The sequence below is a fragment of the Neovison vison genome, chromosome 6 (assembly GCF_020171115.1).
Source record: "Neovison vison isolate M4711 chromosome 6, ASM_NN_V1, whole genome shotgun sequence".
NCBI lineage: Eukaryota > Metazoa > Chordata > Mammalia > Carnivora > Mustelidae > Neogale > Neogale vison.
The window spans coordinates 128,051,977-128,072,932 of NC_058096.1; the positions used below are offsets into that span (position 1 = coordinate 128,051,977).

Below are 20,956 nucleotides of genomic sequence, written 5' to 3' on the forward strand. Positions count from 1 at the left end.
GGGGCTGACTTTGTGTTTCACTTACATGATTTCAGCCTTCATTTAGCATTCATCCGTTTTCCCCTTCCATGCTTACAAGATTTGGTACTGAGTTCTCTTATGCTAACACCTCAGTCTACAGACGCTCTCCTTTGTCTGGGCGATACTGGAGTAGAAAAGAAGATATGGGCTGCGCAGGGAGCTCTCGGTCAAACAAGCAAAAAGGAAGCCCTCAGGAAGCCCAAGCGGGCCACGCTGCCTGACACTCTGGTGAGCATAGAGGTAATAGAATTCCAATAGGGTTGAGGAGGGAATTTGGGTTTTTTGCTTCTTCTTTTCCAGCACTAAGGCATAGGTTGCTCTTGGTCCCATTGATTTGGGACCTAAACCACTCCCCACAAGCTCCAGTGGAGAGAACATCTGGCTATTCTTGAGCTAGTGGCCTCCCTCTCACTTGTCACCCCAAGCCCTGTACAGCCGTAGGATGCAGCACTTGCAAAGTCTTATTGTATTACTTTATGTTAAATGTCTGTTTTCCTGTCTGACTCTGAGCACCTAGAGGGCAGGGACTATGTCTTATTTTGTAATCTCCAAAAAGTTGGGTCGCCTTGCAAGCATTTTTATCATTGTGTGGCCTCCAAGAGTAAAACACAATTCCAATCACAAGGAAGTTCATAAAGTCTCCAAGAGAGTGTGGCCAGAAATTACAATCTCTCTCTCTCTCTCTCTCCCCATGCTGTTCTGGACTTTAATGATCCATCTCCCCAAGTCCACAAGTCACTAACCCACCTGCTCCCAATTTTCTCACCACTTCAACTCCATCCTCATCATGTGTTTTCTCTATCTCTCCATTCCCCTCTCTTCCAGATCTCTGCTCTCTACTCTTTTTGTTATCTGTTGCACAATTCTTTATCATATAGCCTCTCTTGATGTCTTCCAGTTTTCTTTTCTACCCATTCTCCTGATCAGCACAATAAGGCTCCACAAATTTAATATGTGAGTTCCTTAAAGGGGCAAGGAGTGCTGGTAGAAGGACAGAAGGTGGTCGTGAATATCTCTACATTAATACATTTGTCCTTATCTCCTCAGCACCTAACTCTGCATTTAGCATGTATTAGGTTTTCAGTACATGATCCATGAATGAATGAAGAATTATTAGACTTTACCCATATGTATCATCAGAGCTGTTTATGAGTGCCACACCTTTCAAAAGGAGAAGGGCAGATCAATAGTTTTTGTCTTACAACATTTTGACCCTTTTAAACCTGCAGGCAGAGGTGGCAGGCTCTCTGTATCCATCTTCTATCAAGGATGGGTAATTCCTCCCAAGCTCTCATGTGCCTGGGTACCCAAGTCACAGATGCCAGGTAGAAAGCCTTGTCCTTGTGTGTCTGCCAGGTACATGGGCCCTGCTTCATACCTTGATTCTGCCAGCCTAAGGCTGGGCTCATGCTCTTATCCTTCCTTTGCCTGAGTGAACAGAAGGCCTCAATGTGTCTCATTTATCCAGAGCAACTTACTCTGGGTGGGCTCTTTCCCATGACCCCTCAACCCCTATTGTAACTGCGCTGTAACTAGGCTTAGTCTGCTACATTTGGCTCAGATTTTTGTCTATTGGCATTGACTCCCTACTGGATCCCCCTTTTTCCTCATCTCTAGCTTTTTTGCCCTCCATTCCTATTCCTTCTTACAATCTCCTAGCAACCATTTGAGTAACTCTTACTGGATGCAAACTTTGACAGTCATGTCCTCATAACATTCTTGGTATCGGCTTTAGAGAGCCATGGCTCAAAGCAGAGAAGGAAGAGGGAAAGTTGCCTGCCATCCCAACAGCAAGGCCTACCTATTATGGCCAAGGCTTCCTGCAGAGATGTGATTTGAATGGCTTTTTATCATTTGATGTTAAGATCTATTTCTACATTATGATGAGAGAAGAAAAGTGATACAAGATAGATGGAGAGTTAGGTTGAAATGGAGATAATTCCATGAAAACGTTATTATAATTTTTGAGAAGGCATCAGGATAGGGCTGATAGAAAACACATTTGTTGGATAATAAAGTTTTAAATTGTTCCCAGATAGGATCTTCTAAGTTTTACTGCCCCAACACTGCTCAAAATCTGACTGGGAGGTGATGTTAGCGTCTTGGACTCTATCAGAATCCAAGTAGAATTTCCGTATAGGCATCTGATGTGCTTTTGTTCAGACCTGTTAGTCATTAAATGTTAGCCAGCACCTGGGAAAATCTTAAGATTATCTGGATAATGTGAACACAGGTAGAAGTGTTATTTTATTAATATTTATTTTACATAGAGTACATTATTTTTAGTGTTTCTTCATTTACAGATAAGCTTGCCTATTCTCAGGTGTTGCCTTCTCTGACTGGATCAGTGGAAGACAGAATCTGTCTGAAATGCTGGTTTAATGAGCAGCACCTAAGAAGGTGAGCTAGAGCAGATGGGAGGTTAGAACAGAATCGAGGAACCCATGGCTTGGTACTCTAAATGAGGCAAAGAGTAGTTGTTTTTGTTTGTTTTTCTTAAAACAGAGAATAGAAAATGGTCTGGTAATGGTTTTTCATGGGGTATTAGAATTTAGCGTGGCAGAGTTGAAACAGTTGTTGGTAATCATCACATCCAAGGCAAAGTGAAAGGAGTGACTGGTGAAGGGGAAAGGAGGTGGAGGTCACCTGCAACGTTGGCAGGACTGGGGAGGAGAGTTTCACTGAGCTCCAGTGAATGTGGAACAGGTGACCAAGAGAAGGACAGATGGAAACCATGAGCACAACAAAGGGTGGAGAGTTTTTTATAACTTAATGAAGAATAAAGGTGTGGATATGGTAATGTGGAGCCAGAAGAGTAACCAGGACCCTTTTTCCATAGCTCTGGGATACACCAGGAATCGAAGAATATACATCGGCAGCTAAAGGGGCTGCAGAAAAGGCAGGGTCCTTCAGTAAGAGTCATGTTTCAGTTAAGGTAGGGAGAAAGGAGCCCAATGGGCTCTTAAATCATAGGGAAAGGAGTTTATCAATGGGTAAAATCTTCAGAAGGCCAGCAGAAAGGTTGGATTATGGGAAGGGAAACATAAGAGGCTGAGCCAAGGGGAAGTTGGAGATGATGGTACCGGGAAAGACAGGCCATAGGAAGGGTCGGCATTCAGGGTGGGCATAAACCATGCTAATGGTGGAGAGGTCATAGGGCATGAGAACTAGTCTAGAAAGTCTGTCTGGGCCTCCAGCATAAGGGATTTCTAAGTCTCTGGAGAGAGGGTGCCAGGCGGTGTCCAAGAGTAGGTGCTGACTACCCTCGTGATCTAGCCAGCAACAAGAGGCTTCTGCCTGGAGCTGGAAAGGGATACAACATGCAACATGCTGTAAGGTCGTTTTGTTCTTGAGCATGAGTCATCCTCAAGTAAGGAAGATAGAATTGGTAGACCTGGGTAAGTACCAGATAGACAGCTTTGCGCACTCCCAGTGACTTCTCCACCCAGGCCTTTGTTCTTACATGTTCTCAACATTGTGTCCCCCTAAGTGAATTCTTATGGGTTCTTCCCAGACCTGGGGGCTTACTCTTGGAAAATGCAGCAGCTTGTACTTTGTTTGCTCTCTTTCAGGTAACAGACTGGTCCTCTCTCAGCTTGCTCTCTCTCTCTCTCTCCTCTCTCTCTCTCTCTCTCTCTCTCTCTCGTCTCTCTCTCTCTCCCTGAACTCCTAGCTCAAAGATATCTTTCTCCCTTCTCTCTAGGAGGAGGACAAACACAAAGCAGCTCTTTGTTTTGGACTTGAAAAACTCCCTGTTTCTTTTTACCTAATTAGAAGGAAGTATTTTTCCATTCACTTCATTTCTTACTGGAATTTGCTAACTGGAGCTGAGTAGCTTATTTTGCATGTAAGGTTTGTTCATTAATTAACAGCCTCCACTTCTTATCAGGACTTAATATCTAACTGAGCACTGGCTAAACCAGAAAGAGGGCTCAAAATTTCTGGTAGGTTCTGTTGTGATGGGACAGGGCCATGGAGGTGGTGTATCAGCTTCTGTTTTCTCTGCTGGAGGCTATTCTGAAGACTTAGACACTCCAAGGCATATACCCTGAAATGTCTGGGGATCCTAAAACTAACCACTTGGCCCATTTCTCATAATGATGAAATAAGATAAGTGACTCAAGATTCTAAGGGAGAGAAAAAATTCAAAAGAGGTTGTTTTAAAAAATTTTTCCCCAATAAGTCCTTTTTATTTTCTACTCTAGAAAACATTAAATAATTGCTAGCTATTGTCTCACTGGTTTCTCTGCTATCTGGTTGTGATAGGCAGAATTTTGGTTCCTGGGTTTTTGCTCCCTGATAATACTCTTGTGCTTATGCTATATTAATTGGCAAAAGAGGCTTTGTAGATGTTATTAACGTTACTAAACAATTGGCAATAAAATAGGGAGATTATGTGAGTGGATCCAATGTAATTATGTGAGCCCTTCAAAGCTGAGGGCAGAAGAGGAAGGCAGAGAGATTCTGAGTGTGAGAAGGATTTGATGTGCTGTTGCTGGATCTGAGGTAGGAGGAAAGTGTGCAAGGACCAGAGGGAGGTCTTTTGGAGTTAAGGGCAACCCCTAGCTGACAATCAGCAAGCAAGCAGAGACGTCACTCCTATAGCAGCAGGGAACCGAATTTTGCCGACAACCTGAATGAACTTGAAGTAGATTCTTTCCCAGAGCCCCCAGAAAGGAATGCAGCCCTGCTCACACTTAGACTTGGGCCTGGTGAGACCCTAAACAGAGAACTACATTGGCCTCTGCTGTACCTGGACTTCTGACCTACAGAAACTGTGAGACAGTAAATATGGGTTCTAACCTTCAAAGTTTACAGTGATCTGTGGCAGTAATAGAATATGGTTACATGGACTTTCTGTTTGTTTGTTTGTTTGTTTTTTCCCCAAAAGGTGTGAGCAGTGGAGACCCTCCTTTTTTAGGAGGAACGGATGAAGCAAGGGTCTTCATGGCAAGGTTCTATGGGCAAACTTGGTCACTGTGTTCAAACGGGTGAGGTGGCTTGGCCTCTTGTTTTATAATCTAGATCTGTGCAGTTCAACGTGGTAGTCACTAGCCACAGATGGTTTAAATCGAAAATTAAATAAATTGAAATTAAATAAAAATTCTGTTCCTCAGTTTATTAGCTACATTTTAAGTGTTCAACATCCATATGTGACTAATGGCTACTGAATTAGAAAGCACAAACAGAATATTTCCTTTTTGCAGAAATTCTATTGGATGGTTTTGGTTTAGATGAGTAACAGCAATGACTTTTGATTGCAGTTTTCTCATTTGGAGCACTGAGAGGTAGGATTCCCTGACTTTCTAGTAGAACTATTACAAAGCAGAATGCATGCGAATTTCTTCCATCTGAAGCAAGAAATGAATTTTGTGAAAAAATTTCATGTCTCTGCTTTCTTCCCTTATCACTTGTATAAATTGCCTCCGGGGGATAGAAACCCTGGACTTATAATAGAACACTCCGGGAATACCAGAGACAGGGTATCAGGCCTCACATTTTTCCAGATGAAGTTCGGGTTACAATGTGGTAAATGGCGTGGGGAGCTTGGGTGGCTCAGTCGGTTAGGTGTCTGCTTTTAGCTCACTCAGGTCACGATCCTAAGGTCCTGATTAAGCCCCACATCAGGTTCCTTGTTTAGCAGGGGTCTGCTTCCCCTTCTCCCTCTGTACTCTCTCTCAAGTAAATACATTTTTTTTTAGATATAATTAATTTTTATTGAACATTTTGTTTTCTGTGCACATTAATACCCATGATGTTGCTCATTTTTCTCTTTATTGTTCAGTTACTGGAAGATAGACATTTTTTTTTCAATTTATTTATTTTCAGAAAAACATTATTCATTATTTTTTCACCACACCCAGTGCTCCATGCAAGCCGTGCCCTCTATAATACCCACCACCTGGTACCCCAACCTCCCACCCCCCCGCCACTTCAAACCCCTCAGATTGTTTTTCAGAGTCCATAGTCTCACATGGTTCACCTCCCCTTCCAATTTACCCAAATTCCCTACTCCTCTCTAACGCCCCTTGTCCTCCATGCTATTTGGATACATTTTTAAAAACCTTTAAAAAAATGGTAAACGGCCAAGAAGTCCCCTGGCCTGTGCTTCAGGATTCTCCAAGAGTATCCTGCTACAGTAAGACAAATGTAGCTGCTGGGGCAGGCCACTAAGGTTACCCCTGAAGTAAAACAAACCCAAATTGGTTATAGCCATTAGACTTGACCCTTTATGTTGGTTTTCAATGCCCCAAAGTGGCACTAACCTATAAGAGTGAAAAGAGGCTTTTCTCTCAGGAGACTGAAGCATTTAACCTCTGGATCAGACTTCTGCCTCAGGCTCAAACAACAAAAGTTGAGCCGTAAGACTTCCTGGTCCAACTCTCTTGTAACTTGTTGTGGACTAATGCTTGCAGGTGAAGACATTGGAGAGGTGTGTCACAGACACAGGAAAGAGTGGCCCTGGGGTTAGAAGAGCCAAGTCTGAATCCTGCATCCATATTGCTGTGTTACCCTGAGCTGGTTAATGAAACTCTCCGAGCCTTAACTTTTTTCATTTGTGAAAACAATTGGAGGATAACCATCTTTGATTCTTTGGGTTGTTGCAAGGTTGTCTTGTGGATTAATGGAGAGAGAAACACGGATTGTCTGGCACACTCGAGTTGCTCAGGGAACATTCCTAATATTGTCTTCTACACATGTGTCAGCCCCAGGTCATATCGGGGAAGACCAGTCACATGTGCGGTCTTGCCACCATTCTCACCTCAGTCACCATTCCTAGGGCCATACCTTCAACCCAGTCATTTCAAATTACACTTACCATAAAAAAGAAAAAATTTCGAATGTTCCACTCCCTCATCTCTACCCAATATATTCTTTAGAACATCAGATACCCTTTGATTCCTGCCTGTCATCAATAGCTCCAATCCATGATTTTACTAAGACAGAAGCAACCAGAAAAGAACTTCCACAAGCTCCTACCACCACACCTTCATACTTTCTGGCACAGACTTTGCCTTACTTCCTGCTTACAGGTGAGTTGCTTGTGCTTCTCTGTAATGACTTACAGAGCCATGACCACCTCTGCACTGGATCCAGCCCCACTTCCCTACTGTAGAACTTCATTCCTGCAATTGTTCATCACTCCTGCACCATTAATTTTTCCCTTTTCACTGGATCATTTCCATTGCATCAGAAATATTACAATATTTCTCATACATAAAAAATCCTTCCTAGACCTTTGTCCTTCTTCAACTGGTAACTTTTTTTTCTCTGCTCCCCCTTGTAGTTGTCTTCCACTGCTATTTTCTCATCTCCCTGAATTCTAATGCTGGTGCATCTCAGGGTTTAGTCCTCAGAACTCCTCTCTTACCTGTCTATGCTTGCCCCCAAGAGGATCAACAAACTTCCATAACTTTTTAAATAACTTCCCTATGCTGCAAATGTCTATGCTCTGCCTGACTCTCTCCCCTGAACTACAGACTCTTACATCTCACTGCCTAGTGAACATCTCCACTGAATATCCAATAGACAACTTAAACTTCATATGTTCAAAAATGAACTGTTGATTTTCAGCTCCCAGCCTCCAAATCTGCTCTTCCCTGATGCAGAAATGAAATTCCATTCTTCCATTTGTGCTTGCTAAAAATCTTGATTTTACCTTGATCCCTCTTTTCCTATCACACACCTTACCTAGTCCATCAAAAAGCAAAGGGAGAGACACCTGGGTGGCTCAGTAGTTAGGTGTCTGACACTTGATCTCAGCTCAGGTCTTATTTCATGGTCATGACTTCAGGGCCTGCATTGGGCTCCCTGCTGGGTATGGAGCAAGCAAAGGGAGATTGGAGGACGGGAAGCTAGCAGCAGAGTAGGAGGACTCTAGACTCACCTGCTCCCACAAATACAACCAGATAACTACCAAATAATCCTATATACCTACAAACAAACAAACAAACAACAACACCACAAACAAACCCTGAGAACTGGCAGAATAAACTCCAGAACTAAAGGTAGAGAAGAGGCCACATTGAAGAAGGTAGACAATAATCTAAAGTAATATCCCAGTTGTGTAGGCTAAGGTATAATATTGGTATTATTTATATATACACTAGACATGTCAGCTATGTTTTCTGATATGCTATGCCTATAGACCCTGTTGAATGGTTGCCCTTCACTCACCTGTCACAACTCAACTGATGTTGAAGTGTGCAACTGAAAAAAAATCAGATACTCATAAATATGCTAGTGTCTTATTAAATATTCTGATACATTAAAAAAAGAACTGGGAAAAAAAAAAAAGCAAAGGGAGATCAAGAGTCCTAAAATGCTATTTCACCGAGACCTGAGAAAAGTCCCAACCCATCAACCAATACTCTTTCCTAGTGACCAGAATTATTACATAACTTATGTGTATTCACCCTTAATTCAGCGAATATATTTGGAGCATTTATCATGTTCCAGGCAATGTTCTAGGAACTAGGGATATAGCAATAAACAAAAACAGGTAAAATTCATGGAGCTTACCTTCTGCTGGGGAAAGACAGAAACTTGTCAGATGGTTAAAGAAAAATTCTTCAGGGAAAGAGGACAAAAAGTGATGGAAGGATGCTGTTTTAGATAAGATGGTCATGGGAGCTTTTACAGTAAGGGGACAGATAAGCATAGACATTTAGGCACAGTGAGTCATGCAGACATCTGGGGATAAATTATTCAGGTGGGGGGGGTATGTACAGAGATCCTGAGGCAAAGGTGATCTTGGAGTATCCCAGGAGCTGGACAGAAGTGTCTCTAGTTAGAGTGGAGTGAGTGAAGTGGGCAGCGGTGGGAAATAAGATCAGAGAGCTGGAATGGGATCATGTAGTCCTTGCAGCCCAAGAAAGGGATTTGGGGTTTTATTCCAACAGGTACAAAGTCAGTAGAGAATTTTGAACTGAGGTACATCATGATCTGACTCACATTTTAAAAAGAGCAGTCTGACAGGTGGTAAAGAATGGACTGTATCGGGGAGAGGGTGGATGCCAGGAGACTAGTTGGGGGGCCTGTTCCATTAACCCAGATGCAGGAAGATGGAGCTTAACTTAGATCATTACTATGGAGACGGCAGGAAGTACTGGGTTTAGAATTTATTTTGAAAGTAGAGATGACAGGGTTTGCTGGGAACATGGTAGATGCACAATTTATATTTATCGAGTGAAGAAATACACAAAGTATTCTGGCTTGAAGCAGGACTTTTCCCTGGCCTGGATGAAATATTCTGTAATGACAACCCCCCCCACACACTTTGCTGTCTTTCCATGCTCATTTCCAGATTTCTGATGATTAACACTTTGTTCCACATCCCCAGGCTCTAGGGAGGGGTGTCCTGAACATTGAACACTAGGGTCACTGGAAAATATCTACAACTCTAACTTAGTGAATTGGAATTCTGAATTATTTGTAGTTCCCTTGTCAGTTTTCCTCAATCTGACCATCTCTCTTTGTGTTGATAAATTTGAGCTCCAAATCTGAAAACGTGAAGCCTAAAATCTGGAACATGGTGGTTCTACATGGTCCTTACACTCTGTTGGGCCTGTTCTGAGCCATTAATTAGACTCCCTTTTTGAGAAGTTTTCCTCATCTTAGCAATTACAGGCTTCTTATTACTCTTCAAATTCATATCGTTCAATTTCTAGTATGTGGAATTAATATAATTGGACAGGAACTCAGTTACCATTCTTGGAAGACTTACAGAGTTGTTCTTTACTCCCAGGTCCGTTTCTTCAATTCCAAGGGCAACAATAATGCCCTACCAGGACCAGGACAGGGGTGAGGCAAGTGCAGTGCCTAGGGCACAACATTCAAGGAAGCATTCACCTCAAGGCTATTTAAGTGCAGGGTGGCACCTGAGAATGGGGGCCTCCTGAAGGGCAGTGTTCTGGGCACCTCCGTTGCCTCAGCCTAGTCCTGGTCCTGATGTCTACAGAGAAACATTTTTGTTTATTAACCAGGCAGCTGTAACATCAAGAGCAGGGCCTGTTTCCCACTGTTTGGCCATGACTGTGCAATAGAAAGCTGCCTTCTGAGAAAGCAAATGGCATGGAGAGACGCCATGTTCTCTGGGAAGCACTGCCAATTTAGAAATTAAAACCAGTAGGAAAATGGTGACAAACATTATGGAGGTTCATTTCATAATCAATTCAACAAGCTACCGGCATTCCATTTATTGAGGACTGTCTGATCTGGTAATCATATCTATAGCATTTCTACCAGGTTTGCAATTCCTCAGATACAGCATTTAAAAAACATTTATTCTTTAAACTATCTTCTGTGCTTTGTTTTTACCTATTAAAAAAATTAACAGAACAAACGGCAGCTGCAGTGTGAATGCTTTGGACAATCAGGTAAGGGCTTATTTTTAAGGTTGGGTTAACAAATTCCATTTTTCAAAAGGAGTCCAAATTGACTGAGTGATTCTAAATTAGCTCTTTAGTTTTTGCCCTTAACCACTGATAATGCCACTATTAATTTCAATTACTTAGAGGCAACATTAATACGTGTGAAACAAGAACGGCGATAAAGACAGAAAGGAATAAATTACTTGTTGCAAGGCAGAATGACATTTTGACTGGCACAGAGATTTTTTTCTTTCACACACTTTGTGCTTTGACATTTCACTTGGCACAAACATTTCACAAATTCTTGACCTAATCTGATGTACTGTTGTTTAGCAATTGCTGACATGACACGTTATAACCTCAAGCTCACTGGATTCCAAATGTTACCTTTTCCTGTCAATCAGCGTTGGATGACCTCCAAAAAATAGTCCAGGAAAAAGTCTATGTACCCAGGAGCTTGAGGATATTTTCCCAGAATGGAGAAGGAACAGGTTCAATTAGTAGTGGGAAGGGCCAGGAAAGGATGTATCTTCCATGGCAGTTGTGGGGTGGAAAGAGAGCAGAAGACAGAGCCCTAGTGAACCCCAGCGTCTTTAGAGAGACAATATCCTCAAACACAAAATATCTAAGAATAAACCTAACAAGACATAGGTGAGGTATATATGACAAAAATGTAAAACTTAGGAATAGAAGAGATATAAATAATTGAGAAATACATTATCTTTCTAAAATGGAAGACTGTATTGTATAAAAATGTCATTTCTTCTCAAATTACTTTCTTTTTAAGTTTTCTTTTCTTTTTTTTTTTTTTTTTGACAGAGACAGTGAGAGAGGGAATACAAGCAGGGGGAGTGGGAGAGGGAGAAGCAGCCTTCCTGCTAAGCAGGGAGTCAGATGTAGGGCTTGATTCCAGGACCCTGGGACCATGACCTGAGCTGAAGGCAGACAGTTAATGACTGAGCCACCTAGGTGCCCCTCAAATTACTTTTTAGGTATAACCTGACTCACTGCCTGTGGGTAATGGGAAGAGGTCACATTCATATTAATACACAGATTTTGCCAGCTCATTTGCTTTTCTTGATATCTTCTGCCGCCCAGGTCTTTACTCAAGAACAAGCCAACTCACAATGCTCTGCTCTGTTCTTCTTTTTTAGGGTTGTAACAGAAATCCCGTCAGTTTCAAGTAATACAACAACTCCGCCAAAATGATTTATTTATTTATAAATTAAATTTAAATTTTTTCAGTGTTCCAAGGTTCATGGAGCACTGGGTATGGTGTATAAACAATGATTTAAATAATAAAGACATTTAGTTGTTTCCCTTCATCATTCCAGTGGTAGGCAGTTCCAGGAGTGATGCACTGGCTTTCTCAAAATCTCAAAATCATAAAGGACCTATGCTCTCTATGTTTCCACTTTTGCAAACCTGAGAAAATGTCTCTTGTTCTTAGACTGTTGCCCTGTGGACGCAAGTCAGAGGAACCATCGCTTCAAGCATGATGTCCATACATAACCATGTTCAAGGCAGGAAGAAGGAACAGGGACAAAAGGGATGGTATACTTTTTTTTTTTTTTTTTATCCTGGCATGACGCATTTTTCTAGAACTTACTTCCAGCAGTTCTTACTTACATTTCATTGTCCAAAGCTCGGTCATATTGCTAACCTGTAGCCCAATCACTGTCCAAGGGGGACAGCAACTGCATGATGGGTCTTGATCAAACAAGTTTCATCCATGGATGGGATGAATTCATTCATCCATGGCTGGGGACATGGATAAAACTGTGGTTTTGTTGGCAGTGGAGAAGGGGGCATGGCTGTTGGATAGGCAGCCAGCAGAATTTGCCCAGAGATGCCATACCCACAGGCATTTGAGAGAGGCCTCTCACAAGACCACTGCTCTGCTGGCTGCCCCAGACTCTCTTATCTGTAAGGCAGTTACTTTCCCTAGTGGCTGCTCCCAGTCCTCAGAGTATTTGACGCTGCTTGGCTGCCTGTAGCAAATGGGGGCAGAACGGCCTTCTTAGCAGTGTGCCTCATGTTGCCTGCATCCCACAGAAGTAATCTTTGTTTGCATCTTGCCCAGGTGCTCATGGAACTAGCTCTTGCAGCTCCTGCCTCTGTGTCCTCTTCCATGGGAATTTGCAGCAGATCCTGCAGGAGAGCTCACTCAACATCCATTTTCATCTCCCTCCTCCCACCTCCATTCTAGAAGCTGGGGGCTAAATATCTTTTATAGCTTCCTTTGCTAATAAAGGTAGTCATTTCTGTGACAGTTTTGGGCTCTGTCATGAGCGGAAACTTGCTAGGGGTTCCTGGAAAGCCCTTTGCTTTGCTGATAAGAGGTCTTGGCTTCAGCTTTGATCACAGTGCTGCAAGTTTAACATGATCCTAGTCAAAGTATTGATGGTATTATTCAGGGGGATGATAACAAAATTATTCTAGAGTTTTCCTGGAAGAATATGGAAATGAGAATAGCTAGAATATTAGCTTTACTAGGGCAGGGATTATATAAAAGCAATTTACTTTTTGTTTCTTCCAATACTTTTATGCTTTGAAAAGACTTCCTAATTCTGAAATCCATTAAATATTTCTTTTTCTGTTTTGTTTTGTTTTGTTTTGTTTTTGCGTCTGGATGGTGCAGTCAGTTATGCATCAGAATCATGGTTTCAAGCTCTGGCTGTGATCTCAGGGTGGTGAGATTGAGCCCCACATGGGGCTCCACACTCAGTCTGGAGTCTTCTTGGCTTTCTTTCTCCCTTTCCCTCCACCGCTCCCTCACTCCTTGCATGTACACACTCTCTCTCTGAAATAAATAAATAAATTTAAAAAAACCCCCAAAAATTATGTATCAGAAATCATCATATGCAAACTTATGAGGAAAGCAATAAAATGGAAAGTCTCCCTGTTTCATCTGGTGACACAGGAACATGGTATCAAAGAGTATGGAGAAGAGGCGGTGTAACCGGAGTATGGGGTCTCCTTTATACCACAGACTGGTGATATTATTTTTCTCATTTATCATTGTCATCATCATCATCATCATCATCTCCATTTTTTCAATGACTGCATTAGAAAGTTATAGTTGCCCCAAATCAAGGGCACTGATGTCCCAATCTAGATATCTCTGATGTTAAAAAGCCAGTTTGTACTCTTTCTAACATACCCCACTGCCAATGATAGGTTAAATGAGAAAGTCTAGTTTTCCAGCTGAATTGGACATGATCAGAGGAGTGGGGCAGAAGAGGGTGATTTGAAAGCTATGGAGAGCAGGAGGGATATAAAATAAAGGGGAAAGATAGAAATGTTATCTAACCAAACACAATGTCCAAATTGAGCCTAGGATCACTGAGGGTGGGCAAGTAGGAACAATGGACCCCAAATCCATGTTGCCTGTCACCTGGACCAAATTCCTTGTCACCCATAGATAGCTAAGGCAGCATATGGTGGAAAGAGCACAGAACTTTAACATTAGGCAGATCTTTGTTTATCTCTTTTCCTCACTTACTAATCACATGTCAAAATAGGGATCAAACTAAATCCTTAAGTAATCCAACTACAATCCAATCCTCTATCACATAGAAAGAAGACATTTTCTTCTCTCCAAGGATACTGAGGTTGGGGCTCTTGCTCCCAATATCTGGCATCCTGCTAGATTGCATTTCCAGACACCAATGGTATAGTCCAGAACTACATTTAAAGATGGAGGTATGACAGTGAAATTTGTTTGTTGTCAACAAGACCCAGTAAGCATAAGTTTATTCAGATTACAAGTACCCACCCAAACTCGATACATTAAGTACTCCACGCTGTTTTTCCTAGCTTGACATTGCATAAAGATTGCACGACTGCACCACAGCCATCCAGAGAATAGTATATTTTATAGGTATATTATATTTAAACAGGAGTGTGTATTGACAAAGGTAAAACTCAATTAAATAAAAATGATTATGCTCGCCATGGATAATTTCTATCAGTACTATTCATATGGCTGAATAATAAATCCATGATGGAATAGTTCCATTTAAAACTAATGTTGCTCACTTTATAGCCAGCTTTTCAAAATCTTAACTTCAACCACTTTCTTACTTAATACAATTATAGCCATAAATAATTTGAATTGATTAAATTTGAAAATGAAAAATTCAATTTATGGAGGGTTACAAAGCACAGTAAAATGTAGCACATTTCTATTTATAAGTATATATCAGATAGCATATGAAAATTAGCTTACATTGTTTGCAGAGAAATTCTTTTTTTCCCAGTTTTATTGAAAAATAATTGACATATATCACTGTAGAAGTTTAAGACATACAGCATGTTGGCTTGATTTACATAGCTTGTGAAGTGATTACTACAATAAGTAGAGTTAACATCTACCTTCTTATATGAATACAACAGGAAAAGAAGGAAGAAAAAAATTTCTCCTTGTGGTGAGAACTCTTAGGATTTACTCTTCTAACTTTTCTAAACATTGTATGGCAGTGTTAGCTACAAAAAAAACATCATGTACATTATACCCCTAGTAATTATTTGTTTTACAATTGGAAGTTTGTATCCTTTAATAATCTTCCTCCATTTCTCCTTCCCTCAGCCTCTGCCTCTGGTAACTGCAAGTCTGAATGCTTTTTCTATGAATTTGTTTTGCTTTGTTTTTAGATTCCACATATAAGTGAAATCATACAGTATTTGTCTTTCTCTAACTGACTTATTTTACTTAGCACAATGCCCTCAAGTTTCATCCTTGTCACAAATGGTAGGATTTCTGTGTTTTTCTTTTTTATGGCTGAATAATACTCCATTGTATGTATATACACCACCACTTCTTTATCAATTCATCCATCAATAGACACTTAGATTATTTTCATGTCTTGGCTATTTTAAATAATGCTTCTGTGAACATGGGGGTGCATCTATCTTTTTGAATTGGTATTTATTTGCTTTGGCTATTTCCCAGAAATGAAACCGCTGGCATAAAATCATATGGCAGTTTTCTTTTTAATTTTTTGAGGATCTTTCAGACTGTTTTCAAAGTGGCTGTACCAGTTTACAATCCCACCAACAGTGTGCAAGGGTTCCCTTTTTCCACACCCTCGCCAACACTTGTTATTTCTTATCTTTTTGATGATAGCCATTCTAACAGGTATGAAGTGATCTCACTGTGGTTTTAATTTGTATTTCCTAAATGACTAGTGATATTGAATGTCTTTTTTTTTTTAAGATTTTATTTATTTGTTTGAGGGGGAGAGAGAGTGGAGGGAGGGGCAGAGGGAGATAATCTCAAGCAGACTTCCCTGAGCGTGGAGCCGGACACAGGGCGCAATCTCATGACCCAGAGATCATAACATGAGCTGAAATCAAGAGTCAGATGATTAGCTGATTGAGCCACCCAAATGACCCAATATTGAGCATCTTTTCATGTACCTGTTGACCTTTTGTAGGTCTTCTTTAGCGGAATATCTACTCAGGTCCACAAAGAAATTCTTTTTTCTTTTTTAAATTTATTCATTTGAGAGAGAGAGAGAGAGAGAAATCACAAGTAGGCAGAGAGGCAGGCAGAGAGAGAGGGGGAAGCAGGCTCCCTGCCAAGCAGAGAGCCTGATGTGGGGCTCGATTCCAGGACCCTGAGATCATGACCTGGACCGAAGGCAGAGGCTTAACCCACTGAGTCACCCAGGCGCCCCACAAAGAAATTCTTAGTACAAGTAATAAAATAATAGAACACCAATTGATCAAACAGATCAATAGACAGAACGAAGATTATCACAATAATTATTCTCATAACTAGAAACGACTGATATGAGAATGCTGGGTGACTGAGTTGATTAAGCATCTGACTCTTGATTTTGGCTTAGGTTATGATGTCAGGGTCTTGAGACTATACCCAACATGGAGCTTTAACTTAAGGTTTTCCCTTTCCCTCTGCCCCTCCTCACTCTTTCTCTCAAAAAAATGACTGATATGAGAATTTATATTACTTCTCCTTTTCTGATAATTAATAATGAATAAGAACACTCAATTAAAAATGGCTGCATTCTTTCCCAGTTTAGTATATTTGCTTATTATTTTATGATAGCTCCAAGCTATTTCTTTGATGTCTGTAAAAGCTATAATTTTGCTACAAACCTTGAAATTAATCTAGAAACAATTAAATGTCCAATTTTTCAGTGCACAATTAAAGAAACAAGCAGGTAAAACTAATCAAAATGTCTTGCTGTAAGTATATCTAAAGAGTGTGGGAAAAAACACATTTCACTTCATATAGTTCTTAAACATTTATAATACCATATTTATATAAGAGACACACATATTAAGGCTGTTCCTAGTACATAGTAGGTGCTTAGAAAATATTTGTTGAATAAGTGATTAACAAATAAGCCCACATTACCGTGTCATAGACACGCTTTCTGGAAATTAAGTATTTTTAAGCATTAAAAAGTATTTAAATGATGTGTGGTGTATTTACTGGAGGGGGTCAGGGACAGAGTCTTCAGACAAATGTTCCTTCACATCTGTTTTGTTTGCTGCACGGCATGTCGATTTTTAACTATCTTTTCCAGACCCCCTTCCACTTCCGCACCTGTGAACTTACACTCAAATATTATTAGAAAGGTTTCATCCTTCCCCTAGGGAAACCACCCTTTTCACTTCTTATTTTAGAAAGAATCTCTGTTGGATTAGATGAGCTTGTACAATTTTCTATGGCTTTTCAAAACTTCTTATAAAACTTCTTTCTTCTGGGGCCCTAAACTTGAAAGAATACTATAAGCTGAATTCTACTTTCATTTTCAATTTATTCTACTGCTTTTTAGTGGATTGGGTTTCCTACATTCACTATAAGTCTCCCCCAAATCCACGTAATTTTTGTCTCATGCCTCATTCCACATGTTTAGTGACTATCTAATCATTCTAATTGCGTGTTTACATAATTAGAGTTAAAAACAGTTTCTTCACTAGCCACACTGGTGTGAGAGATGTTTCTATTTGAGGACATAGAAGACAACAGTCTGGCAAGGAGCATCATTGGGGAACACCAGGGATCCCTGAGTAGAACAGGGATGTTCCGGGGTGGCTGGGGTAGGGATGGGGTACAATGAGCAGGGTTAGAGTGCCTGAGGATTCAGCCTTGCAGGGTTCACACCAATTGCTTGAATAGAACTTACTCAGGACTTTTATTTTTGTGGTGTGGGTGGGCGTGGAAGATGTCACAGAATGGAATACCAGGCTTTTAACTCTCAGCTTCTTTCCTCTTGAGGTTTTGGTAATATCCAAGTAAGTACCAGAGAGTGCAATTCCACTCTACCCAGTTCACATGTTATGGATGCTAGATTGTCTATTCATTTCCCTGTCCCGTTCCCAAGAGGCCCATTGTTGGGTAGGAACTGATCTCTCCTCATCTATTCTCCCACAGCCTACTGCTCAGGGGAAGCCTGATCCCTATTCCACTGCAAGTCTGGGCCTGATTGTGCTAGTGGATTTTTAAGTGTTAAAAAGTATTTAAATGATGTGTGGCATACTGGAGGGGGTCAGGTACAAAGTCCTCAGTCAAATGCTCCTTTGTCAGAGATTGGGTAACAAATGGGCATGAGACCTAATCTGAGCCAATGAAGTGTGAGGAGAGGTTTGCTGGGACTTCGAGAAGGGACTTCCTCAATTTCTAGAGCTCCTGGCAGCCCCTGACTCTCTTCAATAGCAGTTGTTACAGATGAGGTCAGACTGGGGGCAGCAATCTTACCTCCAGCTGAGGGGTAAACCAAATCATGGAGGAGGGCACTGCTAGAAGGCAAAGGAGGTGGTTGCATCCCTACTTTTTAATCTATGATTTGGGAAAGCGGTGTTTGTCTTTTTTTCCTACTTCCCTTCTCTCCATGAAGAGGGACTCTACAAATAATTATAAAATATATACAACATAAAATTTTGCCATTTTAAGTGTTCAATTCAGAAACATTAAGTGCATTTGCATTGTTGTATAATCATCTCCAGAACTTTTTCGTCATCCCAAACCGAACTTATACACTTATTAAACCCGAAGAGGAACATCTCATCTGGCTGGATTCTGGGATATGGGCTCTTGCTTCCTAGAAGAGGTGACTGTGTTTAAATGTCATACCTATAGGGGTGGCTTTCTCTCTGGCTTTTCCTTCCACCTGCATAGCAGGAGGGATGAGCTGTGTCAGGCCTGCCTCCATAGCGGAGGCCTGGAAGTCTTGGTCCCTCCACTTCTTTTTTATGAGAAAGTACAGAGAGAGAGGGCTGATGGCCCCCACAATCATTTGTTATTCGAACTTCAAATTTAACCTGTCTCTTATATTTTTATTTGCTAAATCTTGTATGCCTAGGGAAGGAGAATGCAGCCCATTGACTTTGGAGGCTTTGAAGGACCCCTGACTGCAGCCCTGGACATGAGTGCCTAGCAATAAGGATCAGGCAAGAAGCTGGCTATCTCGGTTGGAGATTAGTATGGAGAGAAGATTGTGACCCTCCATTTCCTCATTCCAATTGCCAAGATGGAACCTAAACTGTACCTCACGTCCCACCTGACTTTGGATTGTGTGTGGGTGTTGAAAGATGAGAACAAAGAGAGAATCCTAAAATGGTTGAATATTAACCCAAAAGGAGCCAAGAGAAAAAAACCTGAAGGTGACTGAATTATCCTGCATTGGCAGGATGAAGCAGAAATGAGCACTAAAGCACTAAGTTCAGTCATAGTATAATAACATCACATTTTCCACATCTGAGTGGGTGAGCAAAAATTTGTACCTGCTGCAGATAAAAGATGAGGCTGACAAGATCATCTTCTGTAGCCACAGTTTTGTAGCTGCAGAGATGAGACTGGAGGCTCCTGAAGGATAAGTTAAAACATGGATTAGCTGAGGATGGGAGTGTTTCAGAAACCCTTGTTGAGTGTCTGGCTCCAGGAGACCCAGCAAACAGGCATGGGTGGGAAGAGGTGTGAGGAAAATCATGACCATTGTGAGGGTAAGCTGTCTCTCTGTTTTCGGTTTGCTGCTTCTTAAACATTTGAAGTTGAGAGCTTGCTAGAGTTAATAATTATCAACAGGGAGAGGCAGTTGATGTGCTCTGATTAAGCTGATTTAAGAGCTGTTTTCTTTTGTTTTTAAATTATGAAGTAGAGTTGACATACAATAAGAGCAATTTTCTTTTCTTCTTTTTTTTAAAAAAGAGATTTTATTTACTTATTTGTCAGAGAGAGAAAGAGAGCATAAGCAGAGGGAGCAGCAGGCAGAGGGAGAAGCGGGCTCCCCAGTACCATGACTGGAGCCAAAGGATGCCCAACCGACTGAGCCTTCCAGGTGTCCCAATAAGAGCTGTTTTCTTAAGGGAACTATGAAAGGATTTTCTAGGGAATGCACTGGTGAGCAAGCACATTTTAACAGGGAGAGCCACAAAGGACACAGAAAGTCTGAAAGCCAAGAGAACGGTTGCAGGACGCGACATGCTTAGCTTCCTGCCTAAGCAGGCAGTACGCGTTGCAGGCACAGTGGGTTCTGTCTGCTTGCAGGGAGGTGAAAGATTTGGTTGGGTCTCCCCCAACTCTGCAGAGGAGATCTGGGGCCAAGGGTGCAGGTTTGTGCTCTGCCTAGTGGCTCCACGCTCATCAACAGCAAGAGAGCACAGCAGTGGCAGACGCTGGCCGGGGCAGGAGACCGCCAATGCTCTTCCCGCCCAGTGAGGAAGAGGTGAGTCATGGAGCTGGTGGACAACTCCCTTCAGGGGAACCCCATGGGCTGACACAGGGAACAGGGGCGAATTGTCAGGCTGGAGCACACAGGCAAGCAGGATGTGGCTGACACCCAGCAGTATATATCAGTACTATTGATCAGTAGTCACACCTATAGATTTATAGATGAAGGAGTGAGTGCTGGCAGAACCCTGCCAGATATATATCTTTATTGGCTTTGAAAGCCCTTATAAAATACATGGAAGGCTAAGAGGAGAGGTGGGCAGAAACTATAAACATGTCACCCTCCATTTTAAAGGTTGCCACTTGCGAAGAATAATGAGGAATGAAAATTGAAGTATTGGCTACTCCCACTGTTAACTAGCAGGCTTTGGGTTTTAGATTGTGGCTTTTGATATCAGCCCTTCTGGCCGAGATTACTGAGTGCACTGCGTAAGTCTGGGAAGACTTGTTTGACAGGAAACACCTACCTAATTAAGAGATTCCACCCAAAATTGGCAGGAGTGGGGAGAAATAAAACCATGAAACCAGCTATCACACAGCACAAAAGAAATCTGAAAACAGAGACATTTTCAGGCAGAAGCATCCAGTAAATGGGTCGAAGCAGTGTCCATAGGCTTCAAGATCTGTACACTATAGACCAGGTATAGAATCTGAGAAACAAAATATATTCAACATTTTTAGATACTGAGGTGAACATAATCCCATGGCAATGGGGATGCAGTGGGAACTAATGTCTGGCCCAGGCCTGTCATACCCGTGAGAAGAGTGTCAGGAAGGCTAAAGCTCAAAACAAGCCAAAGCTTGTGGTTTAAAAAAAAAAAAAGAAAAAAGAAAAAAGAAAAAGGCCAAAGACAAGCAC

The 20,956-nt window shown here is 41.4% G+C and overlaps 1 long non-coding RNA gene across 1 annotated transcript; it reads left to right on the forward strand.

The window, feature by feature from the left end:
- Window positions 1-204: 204 nt before the first annotated feature.
- LOC122910553 lies at window positions 205-18,828 on the forward strand. Its single transcript, XR_006385240.1, has 3 exons — window positions 205-249; window positions 11,845-11,948; window positions 18,731-18,828. It is a non-coding gene; the product is annotated as an uncharacterized LOC122910553 (long non-coding RNA).
- Window positions 18,829-20,956: the final 2,128 nt, after the last annotated feature.